Source organism: Plectropomus leopardus, chromosome 18, assembly GCF_026936395.1.
Source record: "Plectropomus leopardus strain MGB_pleo_1.0 chromosome 18, ASM2693639v1, whole genome shotgun sequence".
Taxonomy (NCBI): Eukaryota; Metazoa; Chordata; class Actinopteri; order Perciformes; family Serranidae; genus Plectropomus; species Plectropomus leopardus.
The window spans coordinates 2998387-3024789 of NC_142193.1; the positions used below are offsets into that span (position 1 = coordinate 2998387).

Consider the following 26403-nt stretch of genomic DNA (forward strand, 5'->3'; position numbering starts at 1 on the left):
CCAGCACTTGTCCAGCATCCTCACATCCAGGCGGCCACTCTGTGCTGGGGGACTTTGTTTGGGAGAGAGAGAGAGAGAGTCTGTGTGTGTGTGTAGCTACCTGGTCATTTCTTCAAACGGGAAACAGCATCCTGCCACGGTGCTCATCTATCAGGCCCAAATGAGATGTCAAGGGTCAACTGCGACGCAGAGCATCGCATCGCCCTTTCTCCACAAGCTGCCTATTTGTCACCACAAATGAGGAAAACAGCGTTCTCTGGGGGTCTTTGACACACACACACACACACACACACACACACACACACAGAGTCAAACAAAGACACACAGAGAGAAAGACTCACACACACACATTAATTAGGCAGCCCACACATGGCTAAGCGTCTGCCGTGGAGGCTGAGACACACACACACACACACACACACACACACACACACACACACACACACACACACCTAGCTCTTTAGCTGGAATGTGTGGAAGACACAGCACACATTGCTTTTTGTTGTTTTGTTTTTAACTCCCAGCTCTCGCAGCTCCATGTGTTTTTGTGTCATGCAGCATTACAGTGTGCTATGTTTGCATTATTCTGTTCTGTTTTTGCTATTGTTTTGTTCATGAACACACGCATACTAATATACATGTAAAATGTGTGTACAAATGACACTGCTTCCTGATGAGGCTCTGCTGAGCCAGCCAGCCTCACACCAGCATGATGAAGTCCACCATTTGTTATATTATTTATCTTATTATATTCCTGGTCCCAAGATGCTTTGTGTGAATTATGGGCACAACTTTTAGTCATTTCTTTCACTACCATGGCATCTGTGAGGTTTAGCAGTATGCTGCAGGTGTTTTCCCTTTTCTTGAAGATTCTGGGTAAATAAATGATGCCGGAGTTAAGCCCCATACATTTTCCAAAAGAAAGCTAAATAAATAACATAACATAAATAATGGCTAAATGTGTCAAATAATGTAAGAGCCAACATGATCAAGTAAAGGTAAAGATTATAGATCATCAGTTATCCCAGCTAATATGACATATGCCAAGGGCTTGTGTGTTTGTGTGTGTGTGATTTTTTTTTCTTTTTTTTTTTTTTTAAATACGAGTGTTGGTAAAATAGCTGAGCTTCTGTTTGGATTAAGCTGACCGAGGTGCACGGCATATGACAATATATATTCATTCATTGTGCAAATTAAGAAAAAGCAGGCTGGCTGATTCTGACTCTGATGATGAATGATGTGCCAATAATATTAGGATGTTGTCTGATTTCAATAGATCATTTTAAAGGCACAAAAAAACCAATACCAATAATGTGCCAATGTTATCATGCATCCTTTTGCAACATGCATCCTTATGCAACATAAATAAATAACACTGAATGAACAAAACCATTTATATGGCACAACACAGTCTCTTGCATACCGAAAGATGTATGGAGTAAAAACAAAAGTCGTTATCGTGTGACGTCCACATGTAAAAAAAGATTTCTACAAAGCCCTTTTCCAAACAAGAAAAAAAGTTGTGGGATGTTAAATTTGCCTATATGTATGCAGCTGTACAAAATGTTTGCCTAAAAACCTAAATCTACCATTGGCAACTTTTATATACAAATCAGGTTTGATCTGATTAAAGAGTAAAGCATCAAGAAAGTAGCTCCAATGTGAGAAGTTATTATCAAAAGTAACAAACAGAAATGCTTGACATTCAGACATTGTCCTGTGTGTGGATGTAAACTGTTTCACCTATAGAGCTTGATTTTCCATAAAGAGGGAGCTGTGTCACTTCCTCTTTCTAGGCACAGAAGTGACTTAACTTGCTCGGCTAACAAGTTTTTTTATCTACGATGTTGGGAATGTCCAGCGAGCCTGTTTTAATCACAGAAGTTATGTTTTGCTGCCAAGGAGGAAAAATGTTCCAAAAGAATGCAAGGCATTCCCCTACTTCCAAGCCATGTATTTACCCATTTATTTATTTATTTAATAGCCAAGTACATTAAACTCCATATTACCAATTTAAATAATAAAAAATAAGTAGAATGTGCTCTTGTTCCACTAATAAAGTGTTTAGTACAAATATGGGTTACTCATTGTGTGTATATTGAAATAAGCTTCATTTCTCTCTGGAGAAGAAAGGTTGCTCCCAAAGATAAGTTTATAAAAAACAGCATCTGGACCCCTGCAGAAAGCCAACATGGAGAGCAATTATCCCTGAAAACCAGTCTCACATCTTTGTTGGTAGAAAGTCCTTGGAAGGGAAACAAATGGAAAGATTTGGGTGCAGAGATGTGGGAATAGGAAAACAAAGGAGAGAGCTAAGCTCAGTCTGACGGATATGAAAGCTGCTTTCCCTCACCCTTCTCTCTACAGTGAAGTGAACAGCTGTGTGAAGCAATAAGCTGCTGGCTCAAACTTGGTAAAGACAAACACAAGCAGTCCAGGGCACAAGTAGTCATAGTACGCCACTGAGTGCACACGCACATGCAGCCTGTGCACCACACAAGTGAGGCTCATAGTGCTGCAGTGCTAAATGACTCATAGTTTAGTCACCCAGTTTAGCACCAATTGCTAATTGGGTGCCACAACAGTGATTACATCAGAGAGGCTCATGTTTGGCCTTTACTGCTCAGCAGTCAGGACGTCCAAAACAGTCTGCCAGTCTGTTAGTTTGCAATACAGACTTTGTGGAGGTGTCATTGTATAGTCCAGTGATGATGGGCTTTTGTTAACCAACCCCAAAAAGAGCAACTAAGGAATGTAGTTAACATTAAACAAAGTCAAGCACTCTTCAGTGTCAATATTTCAGGAAAATAAGTTCATAAAAATTAGTTAAAAAAAAAGAAATTAGTAAAAAAAAGATACAATTACCTAAAATTAAGTAAAAAAAAAAGAAAAAAGAAAAGAGCAGAAAAGTGAAATACATCAAGAAGAAAATAAACCAAAAAAGTGCTGAAAATTTAATATTTATATATACTGTTTTTCCTGTAACATGAATTATAATTAAATAATCCTCATAATTACATAAATATTTTTTTTTAAAACTAATTTCGAGGTTTTTGTTGTCACCTTTTTCTTTTTACTAATTTCTTGCAATTCGAATTACATTTCTTGCCATGCTGGTCATTGCCTTTTCCCTGTGTTTTTGAAAGAAATCAGGTTTTTAAGTGATAAATAGCCTGTCAAAGGCATCTGAAGGCAGCACAGGAAAACACAAGACAATCCAAGTTTGAAAGGGTTAACAGATTTCTTATCGGCACCACGTTACAGAAAATAAATGCTGTAAATCTACAGAATCATCTTCTCAACATGGAATGCCCAAGTGATGTATTCTGTGATTGTTGTCAATGATCAATTGCAAAAAGATAAAAGATTCAACCAATGCATCCATGTATGATACCTTGGCAATAACTGAAACTGGGGGGAGGGAGGGCTTCTCATTTGCAAGGTGCGTCTGCCAAATCAACAAAAATGTGCACTGCACATTTTCGCACCAGACAGATGGCCACACACACACACACACACACCTGAGCAACGGGGACAGAAGTTGTACAGTAAGAGCACAGTGTGACACTGAACAAGCTGTGCTCCGGATGTTGGTTAACCAGATAAATAAAAGATTAAGTTATCACACAGTTAGTGTCCGAACCGGCACACAGGGTGTGATCTGCCCTGGGATGCACCTTATCCTCCATAATAAATTCATCAAGATCAAGTCAATCTCAAGATCATAGAGATAATCTCTGCACTTAATAATTAGCTGAACGTTCAGAAACTCTTCAATTTAAATTCTTGACTCACAAGACACAAAATCTTTATGTGACTCTGCCCGCTCATCACAGTGTTAGCATGCTTCAGACACAGTGGTTAATTGTCAACATCTGTCTGACACCTTGTGTCTCTAACAACAGAATTAGGGGAGCTGGATCTGACCACTTGTGTAGGCGTCTGAAACCATCGATCTGACACTTCAAGTAAAATAAAAGGAAGGTGTTCAACGTCACTCTAAGGGGCAAATGCCACCAAGATGCATCACACCAGGTGTGACTCCTCCAAAAATGCCCTGGAAGCACATCATGAAAAACAGCTTGGAACAGGGCACGTGGCCAACACGTCTCTGACACAACTACCAGTGATTTCTAGATCCCAAGGATCACATCAGGGCGGCTGGGCTTACTTCAGTGGATTGGTATCAGCCAAGTCATTTTCAATTCCAATCCTGTCCTTACTGTACTTTATGGTGTTTGCCCTCCCCAGCCTCAACTGATTGTGAAGCACTGCTCTCCTTTATGAAAGTATAGTACCTCCCAGAAATTCCTCATACGTGGCTGCTCCCACATATAAGGGCCTCGCCTTTCCATCATCGCTCCATAACATGCCTACATGACCTTGGATTGGTGCGGTGGCTGCAATAGAAAGAAACCTGCTAATGTTTTGAACATCAATTTACTTTTTTTTTAAAAATGATACAGCCTTTAATTTTTTTTTTTTTTAATTCGACCTAAAGGAAAAATTGCACATTGTAGCGATTGCTCAAGAGCATCCTAAATGGCTTTCCTTGAACAAAGACACAGCATTTTAATTCAAAAGTCCAGCATTTACAAATACAGACAACATTGCAGTGAATATTAATCCAGTGCTGATGTGGCTCTGGTACCAGGTGTGGAGGTGCTTTAGTGCTGGATAATGTAGTCGAGAAGCTGCATGTCATTTTTACACAGACTTTTAACCAGAACAAATCCTGCTTTGTGCCAGTGTCATTTATCCATGTAAAGATGGCTGAAAAAAAAATGCATCCTCATACAGACATAACAACGTGTGTGTGTGTGTGTGTGTGTGTGTGTGTGTACAGTGTCGTAGCCATCCTTCCATGGTAATATGGCTGGCACTGACAGCTGTGGCAGTTCCAGTTATTGAGTCGATGGGTAATTGGTCTCACAGGAGATAAATGAGCAAGTGTGTGTGTGTACGTACACCCTTGTGCGTACAAGTATCTGACGTGTTTACGTGCACACATATATGTGTGTATCAATTAGTAGCAGGAGGAAGGGAATTCGATGCACCATCTTGAGAATTGCCCAAAAGGAGACAATCAGAACTGTACACTTGGATGCTTGAGTACCATTTGTCACCCATTTAGGAGACACATACAGTGGGCGCCATTCTTCTACTGCCGAGAAAGAGTCGCTCTGCTCAGTAATCATTTAGCATTAAAGCCACAAGCATATATGCTTGAATAATGACAAAGGATAGTGGTGAAAGGCTCCTGCACTACTGTTAAGATGGCCTAAACAGGACCCAACAAAAGCTCACAACACATCGACAATAACATCAACACACACACACACATAAGTGAACAGGAAGAGGATAGTATGCTGCTTCCTAGACACCTGTGGTCATGTGGAGGCTGACGGGAGCCTTACGGACAAAGAGTACGCATATGATACACATTCGCAGACCAATATGTCAATGTGAATTTGAACCACCACTTACAACATCAAAGATCAGTGGCAAGGATCCCCCTTCACAGGACACAACACCTTATCAGTGAGAAGGATAGACAGAGGGCACTCCAGGCCAAAGGGCACATCGTATGAATAATAAAAATCCTTCATCACCCTAAGGCCAGGACAAACAGTCAGTAAGTTGACATGCACAGTTAGGTCGAGCTACGGTCACAGCTCTATTAGGCTATTTAACTGGACTACTGTCCTTGTCCCAATATAAAAGCACCAGGAAAAGAATCAATTTATTAACGGAAGTATTTCCGACTCCGCCACAGTAAGTAGCTAGTTGCTATGGATCTTCTTTCGGTTGCCCTTTCACGTCACATACCAAACAAGTTGGCAAGTGGCAAATGGGTTGCATGTCTAACCCTGACAACATGAATAACTTTTCAGTGTGGTTGATACCGTCATCATGATTTGCTTTCTTCCCTTCTTTTTCTACTTTTGATTTTCCTGGCTTTCCTCTTAGATTTTACGCTGTTCGACGTCTGGGTCAAAGACAAGCGTGGAGACGATGGAGCATGCGCAGAACGCCTAGGCCAGTTCAGGTCCGGTTGAGGCATATACATGAAAGTGTAAATCAAACCCAACCACATTACACGTTAGACAAACTTCAAGAAATTCAACTTAGCACAATTTCAGTCTAACATTTTTACATGTATTTTTGAAGTCCAGTTTTAGTTGGACTAACACAACAATTCCAACTTTTTTCAACATCATATAAAGATACTGACTGCTAACTCGGCAAGGACCACTAGAAGCATCCCAGTTAGACTCCGTCATACAAATAAACTCTCCGAACATCTAACCAGAGTCTTCCGTTCACAAGGACATAGGTCTTTTTGCAAACAGGCTTTTGCTTACATCTCAAAAGAAAAAAATCCTCATAAAACACACTTTTGATGAAGGTATTGGCCAATCAGAAGCTTAAAAATGCTGTTACCAGAACGCTTCCTGGAACAGTGACTCCTGCAGCACATTCCAGTACCACTGTTTCTCAAGCATCTGCACACTCAAAGTGTAAAAAAATCATTTTAATGCAAGCTTTCGGTCATTGATCTTTAAGGCATTAACAGGCAGCGTGTATATGTCTGAGGCTAAAAGTTTGACTTCATTCACAAACAGCTGCTTTACTCAATCAGCGTTGTGAAGTTGTGAATGGATCGACAGATCAATTATCCACCCTGCAAGTGACAAACAGTTACCACCTCATATATACTGTGATTCTATGGGAAACATTGTATCTGCATCAGCCCATATATCAGTAGACCACTTACAATTACTGCAAGATTCAGGTAAAAAAAAGTAAGTGGACCCAGAGTTAACTGATTATTTTGTTGGGGTTTTTTTGTTATTTGAACTGTATTGTGTCATTTATGAAATTTTTCAGACTTTATAGAAGTTTGAAGTGTCTAAAGTCTCAAATGTGAAACCAAATACGGTAACACTTTCTATGTAGACCAGCATAGATCCTTATGATGAAGCATACTTTACTATAAATGCATCAATATGTACCTGATGTTACTTAACATATACCATGACAACTTCTGATACTGCATGGACTATTAGAGCACAATATAATTCCTTACTACAGTTCATTGTTGATGTGTGTAAAGGTGAGTATAGGTATTCATGATGGAGCAAAAGCCCCAGCAGTCAACCTCTAGTTTATAACTAGTCGAGAGCATGAATGCATTATAATTTACTATGAATGCCTTCATAATGCATTATAAATATGGTCTTCATAGAAAGTACCCCATATAGTTTTTTTAATTATTATTATTTTTTATTACTTTTAAGTAGTCTGTGATTTACCACCTCTCATGTACTAAGGATCTGGGAAAGGCTTTTCCAAATCAAAATTCAGTAACTTTTTGGGAAATTGAGAAACTTTCTAAATAAAAAAAAATCCATTTGTGCCCCGTCACATTTGATGGTTAAAGTTATATAAGAGGTGTCAAACGATGAAAACATGTTAATCTTTCGGGCAACGCAGCCGGAAGCTGGCAGATTGGACCTGTCAGGGACTGAGAGCTTTTCTAATAGCTACCAAAATCCTCATTGGGTATTTGTGAATTGGTTGACATTACGAAGCAGGAGGTGGGATTCCCTAACCTCTGAAGAGAGGTGTGACACTTATACCCAAGCGATCTGTACATACAGCTGGTGTGTGAGTGTTTAAGCATGAATAGTTCTGTAGAAAGTCTAGGTGTATCACATGGATGAAGCAGAGCCCAGAACTAAACGGATGTCTGCTTGAAGAGGGCTCAGTTATTTACTGGGTGGATTTCAAGGTGTCAGCCTTCAGGCTAGCTGAGTAAGAGTCTTAGGGAGATCAGGCACTCAAATGCAAACACACACACACACACACACACACACACACACACACACACACACACACACACACAGGCCTGTTATAGAAGTGGTCTCTGTGCTGGCAGAGACACTGAGCTTCTGTTTGTATCACAGCACAGCCCTTTGATGTGCAGTACCATTTTGCATGCTGCTGTTCCTTTCCCCTTTCTCTCTTCTCTCCACACACACATTCTGAGCCAGTTGAGGGAGATGTCCAAGTTATCTAATGTGTTCAGTGCATGTTGTGCTGCCAGACTCCATCTGGATGGAGCCAATTCCTCACCAAGGACCAGCCAGGATGAAACATCAAACGGCATGTAAAACCCTCTTACTGGATGCCCAGCTTAATTTGTGTGTGTGAGTGTGTGTGAGTGGCGAAAACATATGTGCACAGAGTTGCAAGTCATACTCATTCAGAACAACAGAAAATAATGTTGGAAAAAAAGCATCTTTTATCCCAAAAAAAGAAGTCGACCTGCTGGCAGGTATACCAGGGTTCACATCATGCGACACTAAAACTGTAACAGTACAGATTTGCACTGAAAATAACTCTGTTGCAGTTAAGCACAGCTTATAAGCCAAACACTGTATTCTTTTTTTTTTTTAAAAAAAACCTTTTGATGAGAATCGCAGATAAGATGGTTAAGATAAGATGAGATGAGATAAGATAAGATAAGATAAGATAAGATAAGATAAGATAAGATAAGATAAGATAAGATAAGACTTTATCCCCAGGAAAACTGCTGTGCATCAGTTGCAATACAAAGTCAGAGGAGTGTAGACACAATGTGTGCAATATAAAAGGAGAAACATAAACAAAGCAGATAAAGCAAATGGATAGCAGATATAAAATACCATATACAGCAAATAAAAAATAAATATCAACCTCGGTAATGGTATAGTTAAACGTAGAAAAACAAGTAAAGTGATCACAGCTCTATGGTAAAAAGACTGTGATAGTGAACTTGTTTCATAAACACGTCTTTGGCCTTTCTGCACTGTACTTTCTAAATCAATGATAAGCTAATGTTGGCCCATAATATTGATATAGCTTCTTGTCTAAATGTTCATATAGACTAATGGTATTAAAGTATATCAGGGTATTTAGAAATTCTGAAGGTCTATTTTCAATACCGTCATAAATACAGGCGCTCCTCTTTCTAATAAACTCATTGTATGTAGTGCACAGCATGCATCACCAGAGCTCAGTCCCCAGTCTCTACTGGTGGTACAGACAGCTGAGGACTGTAAACAGCTGGTGGCCAGCAGACTAGCACAGTCCCTGGGAAATAATAACGTGATTTTTACATCTACCTTGGTGAATTAAGTATTTGATTCCAAACCGGAGCTGGTGATTGTTGAAATAGTGGACTTAATAACTAGATTACTAGATAACTCATCTCAATGTATGCGTACTTACAGTGATTGGCATCCCACGTGCTGCCAGCTCCTGGACTTCCACCAGTGGAAGGGGTGGGGAGCTCTGGCCAAAGTTTAACACTGTTGATCTGCACACAATGCAATGACACAGAGCTGGTTAAAAATCATCAAAATTCCCCCCCAGTTACTGTTACTGTTCCAATTATTTCAAATCAAAAGTAACATGCATACATTCAATACACCTTTAGTAGCTGGCTAGCCAGCTAATGCTACAAGTTTGAGGGTTTGATTTTGGTTTTGAAATGGGTAAAAAACATATATATTGCATGTAGGCACAAAGTCTGACATAACTAGCTTGGACGTCACAAAACCAGCCTAAAATAAGAAAATCTGAAAGAAAAGCATCAGAGTCAATAGGGCACAGTTGGCTGTAGTTGTCGAGCTGGCTGATTGGCCAAACTGCGTTGAGGGGCAGGATTTAAGGGTCAGTTCTACCTTGTTTTTTGTTGAGAGTACTACACAAGTTAGCAGGTTCCCTGCAGGTACCTAATACAGTATAGCCTGGGTGAACCTCCAGCACACTAACTTATGGACTTAACATGTTCCTCACTACTGCTGGTCAGATCCTCATGTTCAGTCACGGTTAACTTCGCTATTTTTATGAGGCCTCTGTTCACTTTGCCACTTAATAATGAAACATCACCCAATCATATTTATGCCACCACTGCAGACCTTATATCCAGGTTCAAATGTGTTCCTGATCATATTCAGCCCATTCTCATACCAAAGTCTTCAAATACCATTGCTATTCCGTTGATTTCGACGTACCAATCAGGCTGCCAAAAGTCACCTTTCGTGTCCGCATGACACATAGCTTGATGGCAACAGGTGAGAACGCAGGCTGACAGAACCATTTGTGGGGTTATTATACACTGCTGCGTGGCTGGATGGCACCTGCCACAGCAGCATGATAGAGGGGCTGTCGGTGTCAGTTGAGAATGCGGCTTTACGGAACTGTCAGGTTGAAATGCCTCGGGAAGCAATGTAATAAAAGGATCACGAAGGTCCTTGTAGGGCTGGCAGGAGAGGCTGTGGATGGATCCAAAATACCCAGACTTTCATGAAGGAGTCTGGTGTTCACTTCCCATCTGAATGTAATGCTTATTTCTGCACCTTACCATATATTTTTTTTTTTTTTGCCCCAATCTAACTATCCATGCCAGCATGTGCATTTGTTGATGTCCTGGCGTTGGTTGCCATACGCTTTGCTGGCTAAATATAACCATTTGCAGCATAATCCCACGATGTGCTTGTGTTGACATCACAGTAGCTCATCCCAGAACATCAACAGCAGATGCAGAAGAATCCCTAGAATGTAATATGTAGACACAGAAGTCCACTGCAAAGTAGCAGTATGTGACGACTTGGGATGAGAACATGTTTTCATATCCCTTATTGCAAGGCCCATCAAAACCTATCCAGCTACTCGTGTTTCCATTCCCTGTTCCTATCGTGCATTTCCCATTCTTTCTTTCAAAAAACTCTTCCTTAGAATGATTGAGGGTGCTGTGCAATTCTCATTGGACCCCAGTGCCCCTCACCCCCAACAGCCTGTATGGGAATGAAGAATGCGCCAAACGCTGCACCTGAGCATCTGGCAATCCTGAGGCGAGATAGTGCCACTTTTACACGATCAAACAGGCGAATGTTTAATAATGCACTTTTTTCCCAGCCTCCTTTTCTCAGGAAGACTAATGTTTCCTTTCAAACGCATTAGCATTTTGATAAGCCCAGCTGAAGACCTCTCTCCCACTCCCTCTCCCTCTCCTGCTGGAGCGATAAGGAGGTGCCGTCCGGCTTTATGACAGCATGGAGTAATTGGAACACGGCATGGGAGAAGTCAGCGTTTAGAGAGGAAAAGCTCTTTCAGGTGGATAAAGTTTGCTGATTCAGTAAGTAAGGAAATTAAGAGTGAGTGAATGAAAGTGTAAGACAGACTGTTTGACACTGTAGGCAAAAGAGTGGCAGAGTGAGAGACATGTATAAAAAAGTGAGATTATTCAGTCCCTTGCTGATATAGGGAGTTCGTTGGAGGTGGCATTCAAGCCCTCAGGCTCAGTTCATCTGCAGAGAGCTTTCTGCCCATTGAAGGTGGCCCTGTACTAATTATGTAAAGATGTGTGAAAGGCGAGCATCAGCACTAGCTTTTTTCTCTGGTGTCAGGTCTTGATGCTTGAAATCCCCGCAGCAAAAGCTATGATATTTCTCACTGCTAAGCTTTTCTGTATGCACTGCGAGTGGTCATGGTCGCATATGTCAGACATGTGCACAGGGCACAGACTGAGACGTGGCCCTGCTGCACGGCTCAGTGACCTCTGTACAACCAGCACTTCCTCATTCCAAGTCAGCGCATATTGCTGCTTCCAGGTCTACATATTATGCTTTAGGTATTCAAGATTCAAGAAGGTTTATTGTCATTCAAAAACATGAGGTACATGAGAGGAAACAAAGTACTGAGGTCACTGTAAAAGCAGCAATGAAGAAGGACACTAGAATCTATAAATAGCAGAAGTAACAAAGAAATACAAAGAAATAAAACAGCATCTAAGACTAAGCAAGGATCGTTCTGAATCTGCTGTTGATAATCCAGGATGCCACTACCATGATGACAACACGAGCACATGGCGGAGTTACACTGCACGTTGTTGTGTTCATGTAACCACAACACACATGCTGGCATGGATGGTTAGGATTAGGGGAGGGAGGCACATGGGTAGGAGAGAAGCAAACACTGGTCTTCTGCATGAAAGTCTGGGGTTTGTTGGATCCATCCACTGCCCCTCCTGCCTGCTCTAAAGGGACCTTTTGCGCTCCTTATATGATGTTTTTACTGGCAGCATTTAAACGTGACACCACCCGTATCATGCTGACATGGCAGGTGTTGCCCAGCAACAGATTACACCATCTGGCCACGTTCTCAGCTGACGCCATCTAGCGGCATATCATACAGACATGAAAGATGGCTTTTGGCTTTGGAATTGATTGATTGACTTCCACTTCATTTTATAGGTTTCAAAACATCTTGCCAAAAGGACTACAGCTGAAAATTAGTCAGCTGGCCAACACTGGCACATTTATAAAGACATTGATTAATGTGTTGTGTTCTTATAATCAGAATAAATGAAATGCTTGGGTTAAGACATGGCAAAATTTGGCTGATATTGAGCGCTGTAGATGATATTGTGATACTTACTGTAGGCCTGCACTAAGAGGGACTTTAATCATTGTCTGTAAAAAGCAGCAGGGAGAAGTATTTGGTAACAGCTGTTTAAGCTCCTTCTCATGGGGATTTTAACAGAGAATCTCTTGCAAAGTTTAGTTTAAAAAGGGCTCTGATTTATGACACATGGAACCGAACTGTGAATTTTGTGAGCCCTCACACTCCAAATAAGACGTTTACTAAAACATGTGTACTAGCAGTTTTGCTCAGCACGCACTGCCCATTTGCAGCCAGTCGCTGACTATTTCCGGTTTACATCTGAGGATAATACAACATGACTGATGTGACCTTTGGTCCGGGGCTGTGATGCGTCATATACCAAGCTCATGGCCTCGTCACTGTGAGTGGATCGAGGTTAACTCAGATCTGCTGACAGTCTGCATGCTACTTTAAGCTGCTGCAGAGAGAGGAGGAAGCATACTCATCACATGTTACCTCCTCTCACCAGATCAATCGTTTTTATAAAACACCGTCTCAGATGGCCGAGATATCGCTCTGATCCACTTGCAAAGACTATTAAATGGGATTTTCTCAGTTAACGGCCTATGCAGATTGAAAAGTGCATATACTGAGCTTCAAGCAGAACAAAACAAACCTTCCTCTCAGGTCACACAAAGGTTAGCTAAGGCCTGGATGTGACCTTACATAAGTTGATACACAAACAGTGACAGCGGAGGATCACTGCGAGTGTATCAGTGCCATGATAGCATGACTGCAGTGACTCTGACAGCAGCGTTTAGTTGTGTCATGTCAAGACAGCGCCCGGTCACTGCCGGGGCCACTGCTGTCAGATGTGGCCCAGCCTTGGCTAAAGGCTCCATGTGACTGAGTCATGTTATGACACATGAGGGAGCTTAGCATGCTGGGTAAATACCAGCAAATAACAGCACATGGAATAAAAAGTAATTTCATCTAAGAAGTGCTGCGAGAAAGCTCACAGGTAGACTTCTGAGACAAGGTGACGTACTGAGAGATTTCTCACACAGTCGAAAGACAGGTGGCGTTGTCATGGTAACACTGCTCCTGCTCAGGTACATCAAATACTGATTGAAGTCCAAACATGTATTGCTGTTGATGTTTTTATTGGGTGGCTATTAAAAATATCCGGGACCACACTGGATTGAGGCAGAGAAGCTAGTGTTGTTTGGTAAAATGCGGCAAAATAAGTACAGCAAAGTAAATTCTACGCATGATGAAATGCATGGCAAGAAAAAAAAAACATAACTGCATTACATACCCTGCATTGCTTAGAATTCATATCGGGTTGAATGATAGTATACCTTGAGACGCCATAAATATGTCAACATTTTGAAATTTTGCAATGTAATTTGTTCTCTTGCAGCAACTCCTGTGGTATCTGTGGTTGTATCCGTCTATCCGTCCATTGTGGCTAATGTTTTCAATCAGTAAATGGTGCTGCTTTGTAGCAATATTTCATTTACGCCTCTTTTTATAGCTGTATCTGACTCAGAATTATACCAGTCAAATCGTATTTGGCAGTTAAATATGAATATTGTACGATTAATTTTGTTTTCTATATGAGGTTTTAAAGTCTGAATGTCCTCTGTGGGATGTTTAGTGTGACAGCGGTATTCACGTCATAAAACGAAACAAGCTAACGGCAAGAACAACAGAACGACATTTTTTGACAACACTAGATATCAAAAAATACTAGAAACTGTGTTGTATTCACTTGCTATGAGCTGTAAACTCACCACTTCTTCACCTTATGGTATTGTATTTCTCCCCCTCTTTGCCACTGCCTGCATGCCTACAACTGCACAGAGTAGTAGGAAATTCAAGAGCACTCACTCCATAGCAAAATCTGGGGACCAAAAAGTCCCCAGAGGTACACTGCACAGACAACATGACTGCTCGACTTGGAGCAATTTCAGTCAACTGACGTCTCTGCTCCCTTGGCTCAATTGCTTTTGTCATTTTGGTGCGAGTAATGGTATTGTCAATCTTTCCACAACTTTGATGATACACTGATTTTTCATCTAGTAATTGCATCAGGTCAAAATGTGATTGTGTCCAATACTTTGGTTTGTAAGGGAGCAGGTGAGGTTTGTGTTTTACTACCTAGAGAGCTCTGATCATTACTATTTAGTTACATTGTGTGACCATGGAGCACCAGCGAAATTTGGAAATCTTTGCAATCTATGAACTGGAGAGCTGTTAGTTTGTTTCCAGCTCACAGTGGATGAATACTCATGCCCTAGTAATAGTTTAACTTTCTGCTAACGCTAACATCCAACTGATGACCGAAAGCTTCAAGTCCACAGCAAAAGCCAGGTCCTTCAAAATAAAAGCACCATGTATTCCACTTTGATTTATTTGATTATAACAACACTTAAACTTTACAATAACAGTACTTTTCTTTACAATTTACTTTATTTATATATTCTGCATCTTGTTGTCACTTAAAATGATTTATTTACTGCAGCTTTAAGAACTACAGTGATGGATTTCTTCATTTAGAGCCTCTAAACAACTGTTTCAACCACCTGCCTCAACGAGAACAAAACTAAAATAACAACCGCCTCATGAATATTTACACACTGTAGGAAAATGACCCCAAAATGACAAAAAATAATTGTCAGATGTTGAGATAGACTATGATGATGGCTGCGTCAGATGCCCCGTTTCCAGCGCTGTGAAGCCCATGATGATTAGTCGAACGCCTGTTTATCACTGCAAACCGTGTCTGGATTCAAAAGCCCACATCTGAGAGCAAATCCATCATCGCATGAAAGGCTGCTCCACCTCTGCAGGAGATACTGATACTAACACACAGCTCTCCCTCTCACACACACACATTCTTGTTAGCATTCTCTTCTGTTTCCCACCTACTGACATTGCTATTGATTACAGTCGGGGACCTTAATGACCCGGCACAATGAGCAACCACCATAAATGCACAATTTCTTCTTCCCCAACCCCAGGGTAGACTGTCTGGCCCTGCTGGAGACCATCAGAGGCTTATCAAGATGGAGAATCGTTTGAGATTTGGCACATTTTAAGAAAGATATGTTGTATCTACTGATGCCAACCCAGTTTACCCAAAAGAGGAACAATATCTCACGTGTGTACACAAAGATAAATGCAAAGCCGAGAACGAGGGGCTCCAGTTTGGTTTAAGCTCTGCATTCACTCCTAATATTCTAGAATGGACAGAAGCAAAATCAAAAGCGAGTCACAGCTTTACACTTAACCCTTTGAAACCTGAGCAAATGTTTTGATTTCTTGCAAAAACATGAGAAGTCAAACGGGCAAATTGACTGACAAACAAATTGGTAAAAAGTTACAATAAAATTACCTAAATATTTGCACACAAAAAAAGAAAGGTAAGAAACAAACAAGAAAATGACCCCCCCATAAAATATAAAATATATGTATACATTTCTTTTCCCTGTAACATAATTTCAAATATATAATTATAACAATTATGACTTTAGTTTTCTGGGCATTTTTCCTTTTCTTTAAAAAAAAATCTGGGCATTTTCTTGTTCCATTTATTCCTTCTTTTTTGCAATTTGTGGGAAGTTGGTTTCTGCTATGTCCCATGTTTTAGAAAGAAATCAAACCAATTTGATTTCAAAAATTTTAACAGCTTGTAAAAGGCGTCTATACGCAGCACAGGGAAACTGATGTCAATTCACATTTTAAAGGGTTAAGTAAACTAACTGCTGTGCGCACAAGAACAGGGCAGGTAGGTCACCTGCAGCCAGCAAGTTGACTACGCCTTGCCAGAGTTTTCTATAATTTTGTGAAACTGGCCTGCTCAATTTATTAATTAAAATGAAGTGTTTCCCCCGTCATTGGCTCTGAGGGATTTCAATGCATGACTTATGCAGGTTTTTCATTCTTCATTCTTCTCTGTGTGAGAAAAACAGAGCACACACTGCATGCCTTGAAGGAGAGGCTGTCTGAAAGTATACACTACTATCCTTATTTGTTCAATTCATCACTTGTCGTCTCTCTCTGTGACAGACTCCTCAACCAGCCTTCAAGTGTGACCGTTCAAGTAGAAACACTTTACCCTTCGAACCCTCCTTAAAATTACACTCACTCGTATCGCTCTGCGCACAAAATGCGCTTTTCAAAATCAGGCTTTAAAAAATATTACACATTATTTTCTACTTTCATTGAGTTAATGTTTTTAACCAGCATCAGTCCTCATCATAAATATCAAATATTAATTTTCAGAATTTAGACCCTTTAAATGCCAGGTTTTTGTCATGATGCCACCATGTTTTTAGATGAAAAAAAAATATTCTCACATTATCATAGCCAAGGATAAGTCAATGAATAGCAGCTACACTGATTTTGATAAAGTATTACTTTTTGTACAGTGGCCAATACTCACACTAATACCGCTCTGCACACAAAATGCACTTTTCAAAATCAGGCTATAAAAAAGTTGGGTTTTTTTTTAAATGTAAAAAAGGAAAAATTAATTATTTTTAATATAGTAGTTTTTTTTGTTATTTTCTTTTATTAATTATCAAAAAATGAAGAAAGAAAAGTGTGTAAAATGCGCCAAATAGTCCCAAAGGGTTAAAGATATAATTTGCTTCCAAACTAGTTTTTATCAAGTGTTCCGAAACCTTGAAACCTAGGATGGCTTTGCCAATCTGGCAGGGGGGTACTCCCTGCCAGATTGTCCTCTGCAAGTGAAAAGTTCAAACCGAGTTGTGATGGTTTGACTATTTATATGCTTACACTTCTGGGTTTTTTTTCAGTATATTTGGCGGTAACTCATAGGTGTGGTTTGAAGAAAAGGGGACAGTCAGGTGTGGTGTCAGTGCTACATGGTCTCCGAGAGTCCTCATGGTTTCTGTCTATGTTCAGCTCATCAGCATGTAACAAAGGTCTTCATCTTCTGGGCTCAGCTGCTGCTGTTTCTGCCAGTGTGCTCCTCTGTGGCAGCAGCATGCACATTTTAATCACTTGCTGGCAGACAAAAAAAGGAGAGTGAGGAAAAAAAAGAAAAAAAAATAAGATGAGAAATATCTGCAGCTTCCTGAGAGACAGAGGAAGAGGGAGAAGCCCCTTTGGGCTAAATGGAGGGAGAGTGGAGAGAGTGCGTGTTCTTGTTGACTCTGCAGCAACAAATATTAATAATGAGAGATGAAAGATATCATTCACCTTGTAGAGTGAGGAGAGGGGACTGCTGGGCATTTATTGCCTCTGCCAAACAATGGCATGTGTGAAAGGCCTCCTGTAGAGGCAACACCTTTGACTCGACATTGTGAGGGCTGGTGGAGATTAAAGTACAAACAACAGAATGGAAAGTCTGCTAGAGCACAGCAAAGTGCATAGTGCACACACACCAGCTGACTTCTCTGATTCCACCAAAAAGAACTGAGTAATTATTAGATGTTATACAACAAGTAGCTCCAACCAAGCAATCTGAGTAGTCAACCATGGACCAGGACATTATGAATGTGCTCAAATCTGCATGACCGCACACTGTCTGAAAATATTACTCTGCCACTTCTTAAGCACTGCGCTTGCAAAAGTTACAGAATTTTAGAAATGTTCACCAGTTAAGTGAGAAGGAGGCAGATCACAATGTATTGATAACACAATGTTAAAAAAATCTCTGCAGTGTTAGTGAATTAAAGCTCATATTTGAAAAGTAACAGTCAGAACAAACACTGACAAAAAACATTTGCATTTTGCAACATTAAACTGCAAAATTAACTGCAAACTAAAAACTGATCAGTCCAGCACAAGGTATGACAGGAAATGTAGGCTTATAATATAATGTAAATCAATGGGACCACAATGGAAACAGCATAAAATGTTAGATAACAACATGTTATAAATTTTAGAAATGATGATACCTCTATCTTTTTTCATTCATTTTGACTTTACTTTGCCCTTGAGTTATTGGAAATGTTTGTCAAAGCAGAGGCACAATTCAAGCAGACTCAGCTGGGAACAGAAATTGTGTCAGTTAGGTCGTTACTAATGCTGCGTTCCACTGCAAGTCGGAAGTCAATAATTCCGTGTCAGTTTTTCCGACTTCAGATCTAAATGCGTTCTAGTGCATCTGCTCAGGAAAACCTGGATGCCCCGCAGGAAACTGTGTTTGGTGAGCCTCTGAACATCAGAAACATGCACTGAGGACCTACATGAGCTACCACAGCACCATCCCTGAAGAGAAACAGCATTCACTCTAAGTCTGTGTTTTTGTCATTCAAGTAACATACCACTCAAAATCCCTGATGTAGGAAGCTAATAGAGATGGGAGGAGTAAGCTAGTAGACAACTACATGCTAAAAGACATTTTTTTCTTGTTTTTTTTTTTGTTCCTAAGAAAATGTTCTGTAATGTCAGGACTACTATGTTCTGTATGTTGCTTTGAAAACCTTGTTTCTTTGTTCTCATAAAACACTTTGGGAAGTTATTATGAAAAGAATATTCTATGATCTGTCACCTCTCAACATCAGCAAAACATGTTGTAGTCAAAATGGTAAGTCTTGGTCAGCATTTAACCTTACAGGGACATTATTTGAAATGATAAAATGTCCTTAAGACTCTCTTTAAACATTAGATTAAAATGTTTTCTTCAAAACGTTTTTGCAAATTGCAGGTGACTTAAGCCAATGTTGTGGGAATGTTCCCTGCTAGTTGGGAAAGACTTCTATCAAATACTAAAAGGCTGGATGAAAATGAAAATGCCAATAAAAATACAGCACATTTCACCACACAAACGATGAATATAAAAGCGAAAACTGACTTTTTTTTGGACATTTTTCTAGCTGTAGGCTGTAATTATAAAAATTAAAATAGAAAAATGCTTTAAACATTTTACCTCATGTAATGAGTCTAGAAAATATTCATTTTTCACTTTCTTGAATAACAGATGGAAAATACTGAACTTTTCACAATATTCTATTTTTTTAGATACACCTGTATATATGTATTATTAACCATCTGTTGCTGTGGAGGCATAACATTTTTCTCAACTGTAACCTCTTTATAGAAAAAAATACATGTTACAGTCACAAATGACTGTTGATAGGAGCTAGGACTTGAATAACATACAACCTGTATTTGCATATCTTATCTGGATGAGAACACATGGCAATGCAGCTGAAAATGTGGATTGAGGATGTTATCAACTCGAGACACTGTGATCAGATGTCAGTCAGGTGTGAATGTTGTCTGTACAGTTTGACCTCATTCTCAAAGAGGAAAAAAAGAAATCCGCCCAACTGCCACTTCCTGTTATCTCAAGCTGCCTTTCCAAATGTTTCAGACAAAACCTTCCTCTGCAGAGGAAATATGAGTAAAACCCATGCAGCAGACTCTCCTCCGAACTCTGGCCATGGTAACCTGCTAGGAGGGTTCAGGACAGAAGCTCTTACCCTACTGAGCGCTTTTTTTTTCACACTCTCTTCATAATGTGTAATCAAAGTCTGAAATTAACATCCTCCAAGCGCCAAATTCGGGTCGATTTTTAATTGGGTGAGTAAATTGCGGACAGTTATCCGCCACACTATAGGTAATGTTTGTACCAAAGTAGTCATGTAATAAACTCTGATGAACATCAACTTAAACTACAGCTGGAGTAAACGGTTAGTCACAGTTTTTATTTTTGCATTTAGTCAGAAAATTCTGTTTATTTGATTTTTTGTTTGAATGTTTTAAGGTATGTATGTAATGACCGCTATTTTTTATGTATTTCTTTATTTATTTATGTATTATTACTGTTGTTGTTATTATTATTAATAATGTTATTATTACTGCTATTAGTAGTAGTAGTATTACTGCTATTATTATTATTAGTAGTAGTAGTAGTAGTAGTAGTATTACTGCTATTATTAGTAGTAGTAATAGTAGTAGTAGTAGTAGTAGTATTACTGCTATTATTAGTAGTAGTAATAGTAGTAGTAGTAGTATTGTTATTATTTTTATTATTGCTATTTTTTTTTACTATTTAACTATTGTTATTGTGTATTCCTTTTACTGACAAAGATTTTGTTATGTGGGATGGGGTTTGTAACTTATCGTTGTTGTTATTGTAAGCCAATAAACATAATTTTGGTATAATTTTGGGGCACACCAGCTGCTCTGCAGCTCATAAGCTGCTTACCGTGTGTGTCACCATGTGTCACACACACACACACACACACACGCACGCACACACACCTGTGCCGGTGTGGCAAAACCTGTCTGGAGCACTACTAGTCAAGTGGCACTGTTGACTGTACGGGACATCAGCTGATCTGCTAAACTTTTACCTGCCGCCGGTCTGCTGCTAACGAGCATTATGCACTTAGTTCTGAAAGAAATGACATATTAACACAAGGGCCCATGATTTAAACCAAGATGGAAAACTCCGTTTTACCTCTGACACACATAGAGCGTCAACAAAAGCGTATTTGCTCCACTTCCTCCATTCTTGCCTTAACATATTTAAAGCCCTAAACATATTTACTGCATCACTACTGACCACAGTGACCACAGTGAACTTAATTACATGCTGAGGTTGTGATGAGATGATGACTTGTTTATATACATATATATATATATATATATATATATATATTTCAAATTGCATCCAGCACAAATAATAACAGCTATTGACACAAAAAGGTAATTTATTATTTTGTCCCCTTTGTTTTTACTTATCAACCATCTCTTACTGACCCCCCATGCAAAGCAGCCCTAACATTAGCTCCATCTGCCATCCCCACCACTGAGCACAGCTGGTACTCCAATGAATGAATTTGCACAAGTAAAGCAAGGCAAAAATTTACTTCTCGTTCAGTCTGAACACACCTTTATTTCTCTGACACCAGTTTGAACCGCCAGACCGCTGAAGCCATTTTGGCAACGCACAGAGAAATTGTCTTGTTTTTGTCATCCAGTCAGCTACCGATCAGACTATTCTCAACCAAAAAGTAGCTGATCAAAATAATCACTGGATCACTAGTATTCTTTAGAAAACTGTTCAGTGAAATACAAAGTAGACCTGATTTTTTGATAATTGCAGAGAAACTGGTACTCTGTTCTACAAAGGTCAGAACTCTACTCTGTGACATTTGGACTCTACTCTATAACATTATCCAGACTTTTAAATTAAAATGAGGGCCTTCCTGCTGACCCATAGATGAGCACAGAATAACTGATTTCCTTGCTGATTAGCAGAGACGCACGAAGCGTGTCAGTGTCGGCAGGTGGACGTGTTTTGCCTCAGCTCGTCCAATGTTAACTCAAACCTCGTAAACAGTTTCAGTAGCTTGTAAATCCTCTCTCCAGGACTCACTGTGTGCTGCTCAATTATAGCCTGCACAGTCTGTCAGCATGCGATAGTTCTTTCGACAGCAATACAGTTTCATGAGGCAATCAATACATGGTCCCTGCCTACATGACAGTCAGCTTGTTGCCAGCCAAACAGCAGATGCTTCTCTCCCTCGTTTTGCATATTCACCACATGAAAGATGGCTGCAGCGCAAGAGAGCTTTCTCTCAACCAGCTTCAAAAGCACTTCAATTATTTTTAATACATTGCCCTCGTATTTATTCTCTCAATTAAATTCTGAAATTATTATCTCCTCTACACTGTCATAATCATAAACAAAAGCCCACGCATGATTTTTGTCAGCATGAAGAAACATGTCCAACACTTTCGTCCATCATGTGATTGATATCGTCGACAATATAAATCTCACCTATGGTTCACAGGGGCAAGTCATTATTTCAGTTACCTGACCTTTTATGTTGCACCATAATCAGACCAAAACGTCCACATACACTCGAGACATTTCATATCAGAGTGTAATTGCTACCAGTAATAATTTGATGGATAAATAACCCTTATTGTTCTCCATGACCCAATTTTTTAAACACACCAGATAGAGGTGGATGTATTGCGGCCAGTTCCTCGTGCCTAAAATGACTTTATCGTGACCATCCAGTATAAAATGTGTCATTTTTAGGCTTTACACAGATCATATCGGCTATATCGGATCGGCCGATATTTGGCATTTTTTGAAATGATCGGGATCGGGCGTCATGTCATAAATCACCGATCCGATCAATGACGTCATGGTCGTGTTGAAATTTTTTTAATCTGTCTCATTTACTCCAAACTAGTTTCACAGCATCGACATGTTTATTTGTTTGTATCCGAGAGCTAATGATTCATGATTAAAAAAAACTTCATTTTCGTCTTCGTGCCTCTTCCTGTTTTGAGTACTGTCGCTATGTGACGGACAATAAAGTTTCTTTGAATCCTCACGACAGCAACATCCTTGTTTGCGGCACAAACAAAAATGTCGGAGGTGTGGAAGTTCTTCAAAGTGAGAGAATCAGACATAGCACAAGCTATCTGCAATATATGCAACGCTACAGTACCTCGCGGGGGAACATCGGCAAAAACTTTCAACACGACAAATTTAATCAGGCACTTGGAAAAGATACATCCGGAGGAGCATGTCAAGTTCAAGAAACACAGCGCGGAGAAAGAAAAAGAAAAGCAAACTCCGAAACGGATGCTAAAGCAAACAACTTTGGACACTGCTGCTCGTCCGTATAGTCGGGACAGTGAGAAGGCAAGGGGTGGCACAAGGAGGCTGATGGAGTTTATTGTGCTGTCTGACCTGCCGTTTAATATTGTGGAGAACCCTGCATTTCAACGGCTGCTAACTTACTTTGATCCACGCTACCGCCTCCCAGGACACACGTATTGCGGTGAGACAGGTTTGAGTGAGCTACACCGGGATGTCCATTCACGTAGAGAGCCTTCTGATGGAGGGCAATCCTCTATCAGTTTTCACTACAGACATTTGGTCCTCAGACGTCAGCCCAATGTCACTACTGAGTTTAACGGCCCAGTGGATTGATTCAAACTTTAAACCTGAGCTGCGGTCCCACACGCACAGGAATTCCGCGAGTCACATTCTGCTGCAGCGTTGGTGACAAAATTCGAGAACATGCTCCAGACGTGGCAGATTCCCAGAGAGAGAGTCCACGTTGTACTGCGGGATATCGCCGCAAACATGGCAAAAAGCCATGCGTGAAGGAGGATCGCTGACTTTGCCATGCATGGCACACACGCTTCAACTAGCGATCCACGACGGGTTATTGGCACAGCGCATGATAACGGACATCCTCGCGACGGGGGAGACGCATCATCGGGCACTTTAAACGCTCCTCAAGCATACTGTGCATTTCATGATGTGCAACAACAGCTGGGCCAGAATATTAAAAAGTTCCAGCAAGACGTTACCACCCGGTGGAACAGCAGCTTTTATATGCTCCAAAGCCTGCTGGGACAAAACGCGCATTGGTTGCTTATGGAGCTGAGCATGAAGTTCTAAGCTTCCTTCAATGCCAACCAGTGGGGTCTGATAGAACACATCATAACAATTCTGGAACCATTTGAGGAGCTCACAAGAGCAATAAGCTCATCCACTGCATCAGCTGCAGACGTGATTCCATCTGTGTTGGCTTTAAAACGGTTCCTGAGCAGAGATGCCCCATCAGATCGTGGTGTGGGACTGCAAAAGCTGAGCTACTGAGAGCTGTAACCAGGAGATTCGATGGGATTGAAGATGAACCCTCTACAGTTTGGCAACTCTATTAGACCCAAGGTGAGGAAAAAACATTAAAAACTAAGATAATCTGCAAAATATAATTAAAATTAATATACAGTAATAAAATAATGTGATTTAGAATAGCCTTACACCTGATTTAGAATATCAAATGTTCTGTTAATTGGATAAAATTTATTTCATCCAGCTTATATATTTGCTTTTACACAAATGCCTCAGTGTCAGTTAAACTCAAGTGTACAAGTGAAATCAAACAGAGCATTTAGTTACAGTCAGTCTTATTCTAAATTGCTCTAAAAGAACAAATGCTGTTAAATTAATGCAATGTTTTATTATTTGTTTTACTAAAGGTACAAGGATCGATGCTATTCTGCAGAGCTGAAGGCACACACACGGGAGCAGCTTTTAGAGCTGCTGGATGCACAGACAGTCCCTGATGAAGCACAAGGACCTGAAGCCAGCAACGCAGATGAGCCAGCTGAGAAGATAGCACGACCCGGTTCCTTGTCATCGATGTTGGGTGAGATCATGCAAGAAAGGCCTACAGCAAGCCACTACAGCAATGTCACAGCTGAATCTCACTGTCAGAGCCTGTCATCCTTCAGGATGCTGACCCCTGGCTTACTGGAGAGCCAATCAGGATCGCTTTTCTGCCCTCACCACTGCTGCAAGAGCTTACCTGTCTGCACCCTGCACTAGTGGTGGCGCCTATTCAGCACTGCATCCAACATCCTGATGCTCAAAGAAGCAGACTTTCAGCCAGGAAAGTTGAGATGCTCCTCTTTGTTAGAAAGAATCTGCCATTGATGTTTGAAAAGGCATAAGCATTTGGCCTAAGTAATATGGCAAGTTTACAATCACCTCATTCCATTTTGAATTTTATTTTACTTGTACTGTATAGTACTACCTGGCTGCTATTTATTTTATTTATTGGAAATACAGGTGGCCTGGGTGCCATATTTTCTGTTGACCTGGGTGTCATTATTTATTTTTAGTTAAAATGGTAGCCAGTAGCCAGTGTTCTGGTGCAGCATTACTGCCCTTAATTTTGTTAATCACTAAGTTGTGTATCAGTGTTCTGAGGCAGCATTACTAATACTGACCTAGTGCCCTTTATTTGCACAAGTATGACTGTTAATTAATGTTTTGAGGCAGCAATACTGTCTTTTATTTGCACAAGTGTGTAACTGTTAATTTCATGGATGTATATGAATGTTTTGAGGCAGCCTTCTATTTGTACTAGAGTTACAGTCTGTGACTGTTAATTTCATTGATATGCTGCTGTATGTTTGAGGCAGCATTACTGTCCTTAATTTGCAGTATTTACTTGTTACAGGAAAGTAATTAATTGCAATAAAGTAATTTAATTACTATAAGTTGTGCTAATTATTTTTGTCTTGGGTTATATTTTTGATTGTCCAGACTGAACTTAACTGAACCTGTCAGTCCTTTAATGCCCTCCAGAGGTCATTGATGTTTAACCCTTGTATCTCAGTCAGACTGGGGCATGGCAAGATTGATACTCAGGAAACAGCACATAAGTATATAAGTACATAAACACAAGTAATTTAAATATTGCTCCTCACGTGATCGGATCGGTGATCGGTTATCGGTTTATTTAAACTCACTGATCGGTGATCGGCGATCGGCCCAAAAATCGTGATCGTGTAAAGCCTAGTCATTTTTATGAGCCACCGGCGTTTTGGTTTTCTCGCTCCCTCCTGCAGTTCTCTGCCTCACTCAGATGCACACACACACACACACACACACACACACACACACACACACAGAGCAGGGCTTAAGCAGGACTCCAGTCGCATTTTGGAGCACTACTGTGATTTGCAAATACTATTAATATATTATCTCTAGAGCTGGTAGTTAGTTCGCAGCTCGCAGTGAACTTAATGAGTGGTAGTGTGAGCAGGTGAGGTGTGTTTATCTGCAATACACGAATTGTGACTATATAGTCACTTTTTGTGACTACGGAGCACCAATGCAGCTTTCAAATATCAGTAATACATGAACTGGAGTGCTGTCAGTTTGTTGCCAGCTCACAGGGACTAAATCCTCAGGGTTAAAGCCGCCACGGTGTCTGTTTAACTGTCTGCTAACGCTTACAACTAACTGTTGACCGGAGGCTTCAAGCCCACAGAAAAAACATCAACACTTCTGGACTGAGACGAACCAGGTCCTTCAAAATAAAAGCACCATGGGTCCTCGTTTGATTTAATTATAACTATACGTTTTAAAATTGCATTATAAAAGTACTTTAACTTTCTTATATCCTTATTCATTACATGTTATTACAATAG

At 40.2% G+C, this 26403-nt stretch overlaps 1 protein-coding gene across 3 annotated transcripts in view; it reads right to left on the reverse strand.

Annotated features, from left to right (window-relative positions):
- rbfox1 (RNA binding fox-1 homolog 1) overlaps positions 1 to 26403 on the reverse strand; it is a 338256-nt gene that overhangs the window by 306215 nt on the left and 5638 nt on the right. Inside the window, exon 2 of one of the 3 annotated variants that reach the window (XM_088091126.1) lies at positions 9277 to 9364. The exons of the other annotated variants lie outside the window; for them this stretch is intronic. The gene's annotated coding sequence lies outside the window, so the exon portion shown is untranslated. The remainder of the gene's footprint in view (positions 1 to 9276; positions 9365 to 26403) is intronic. 3 annotated transcript variants of the gene reach the window in all.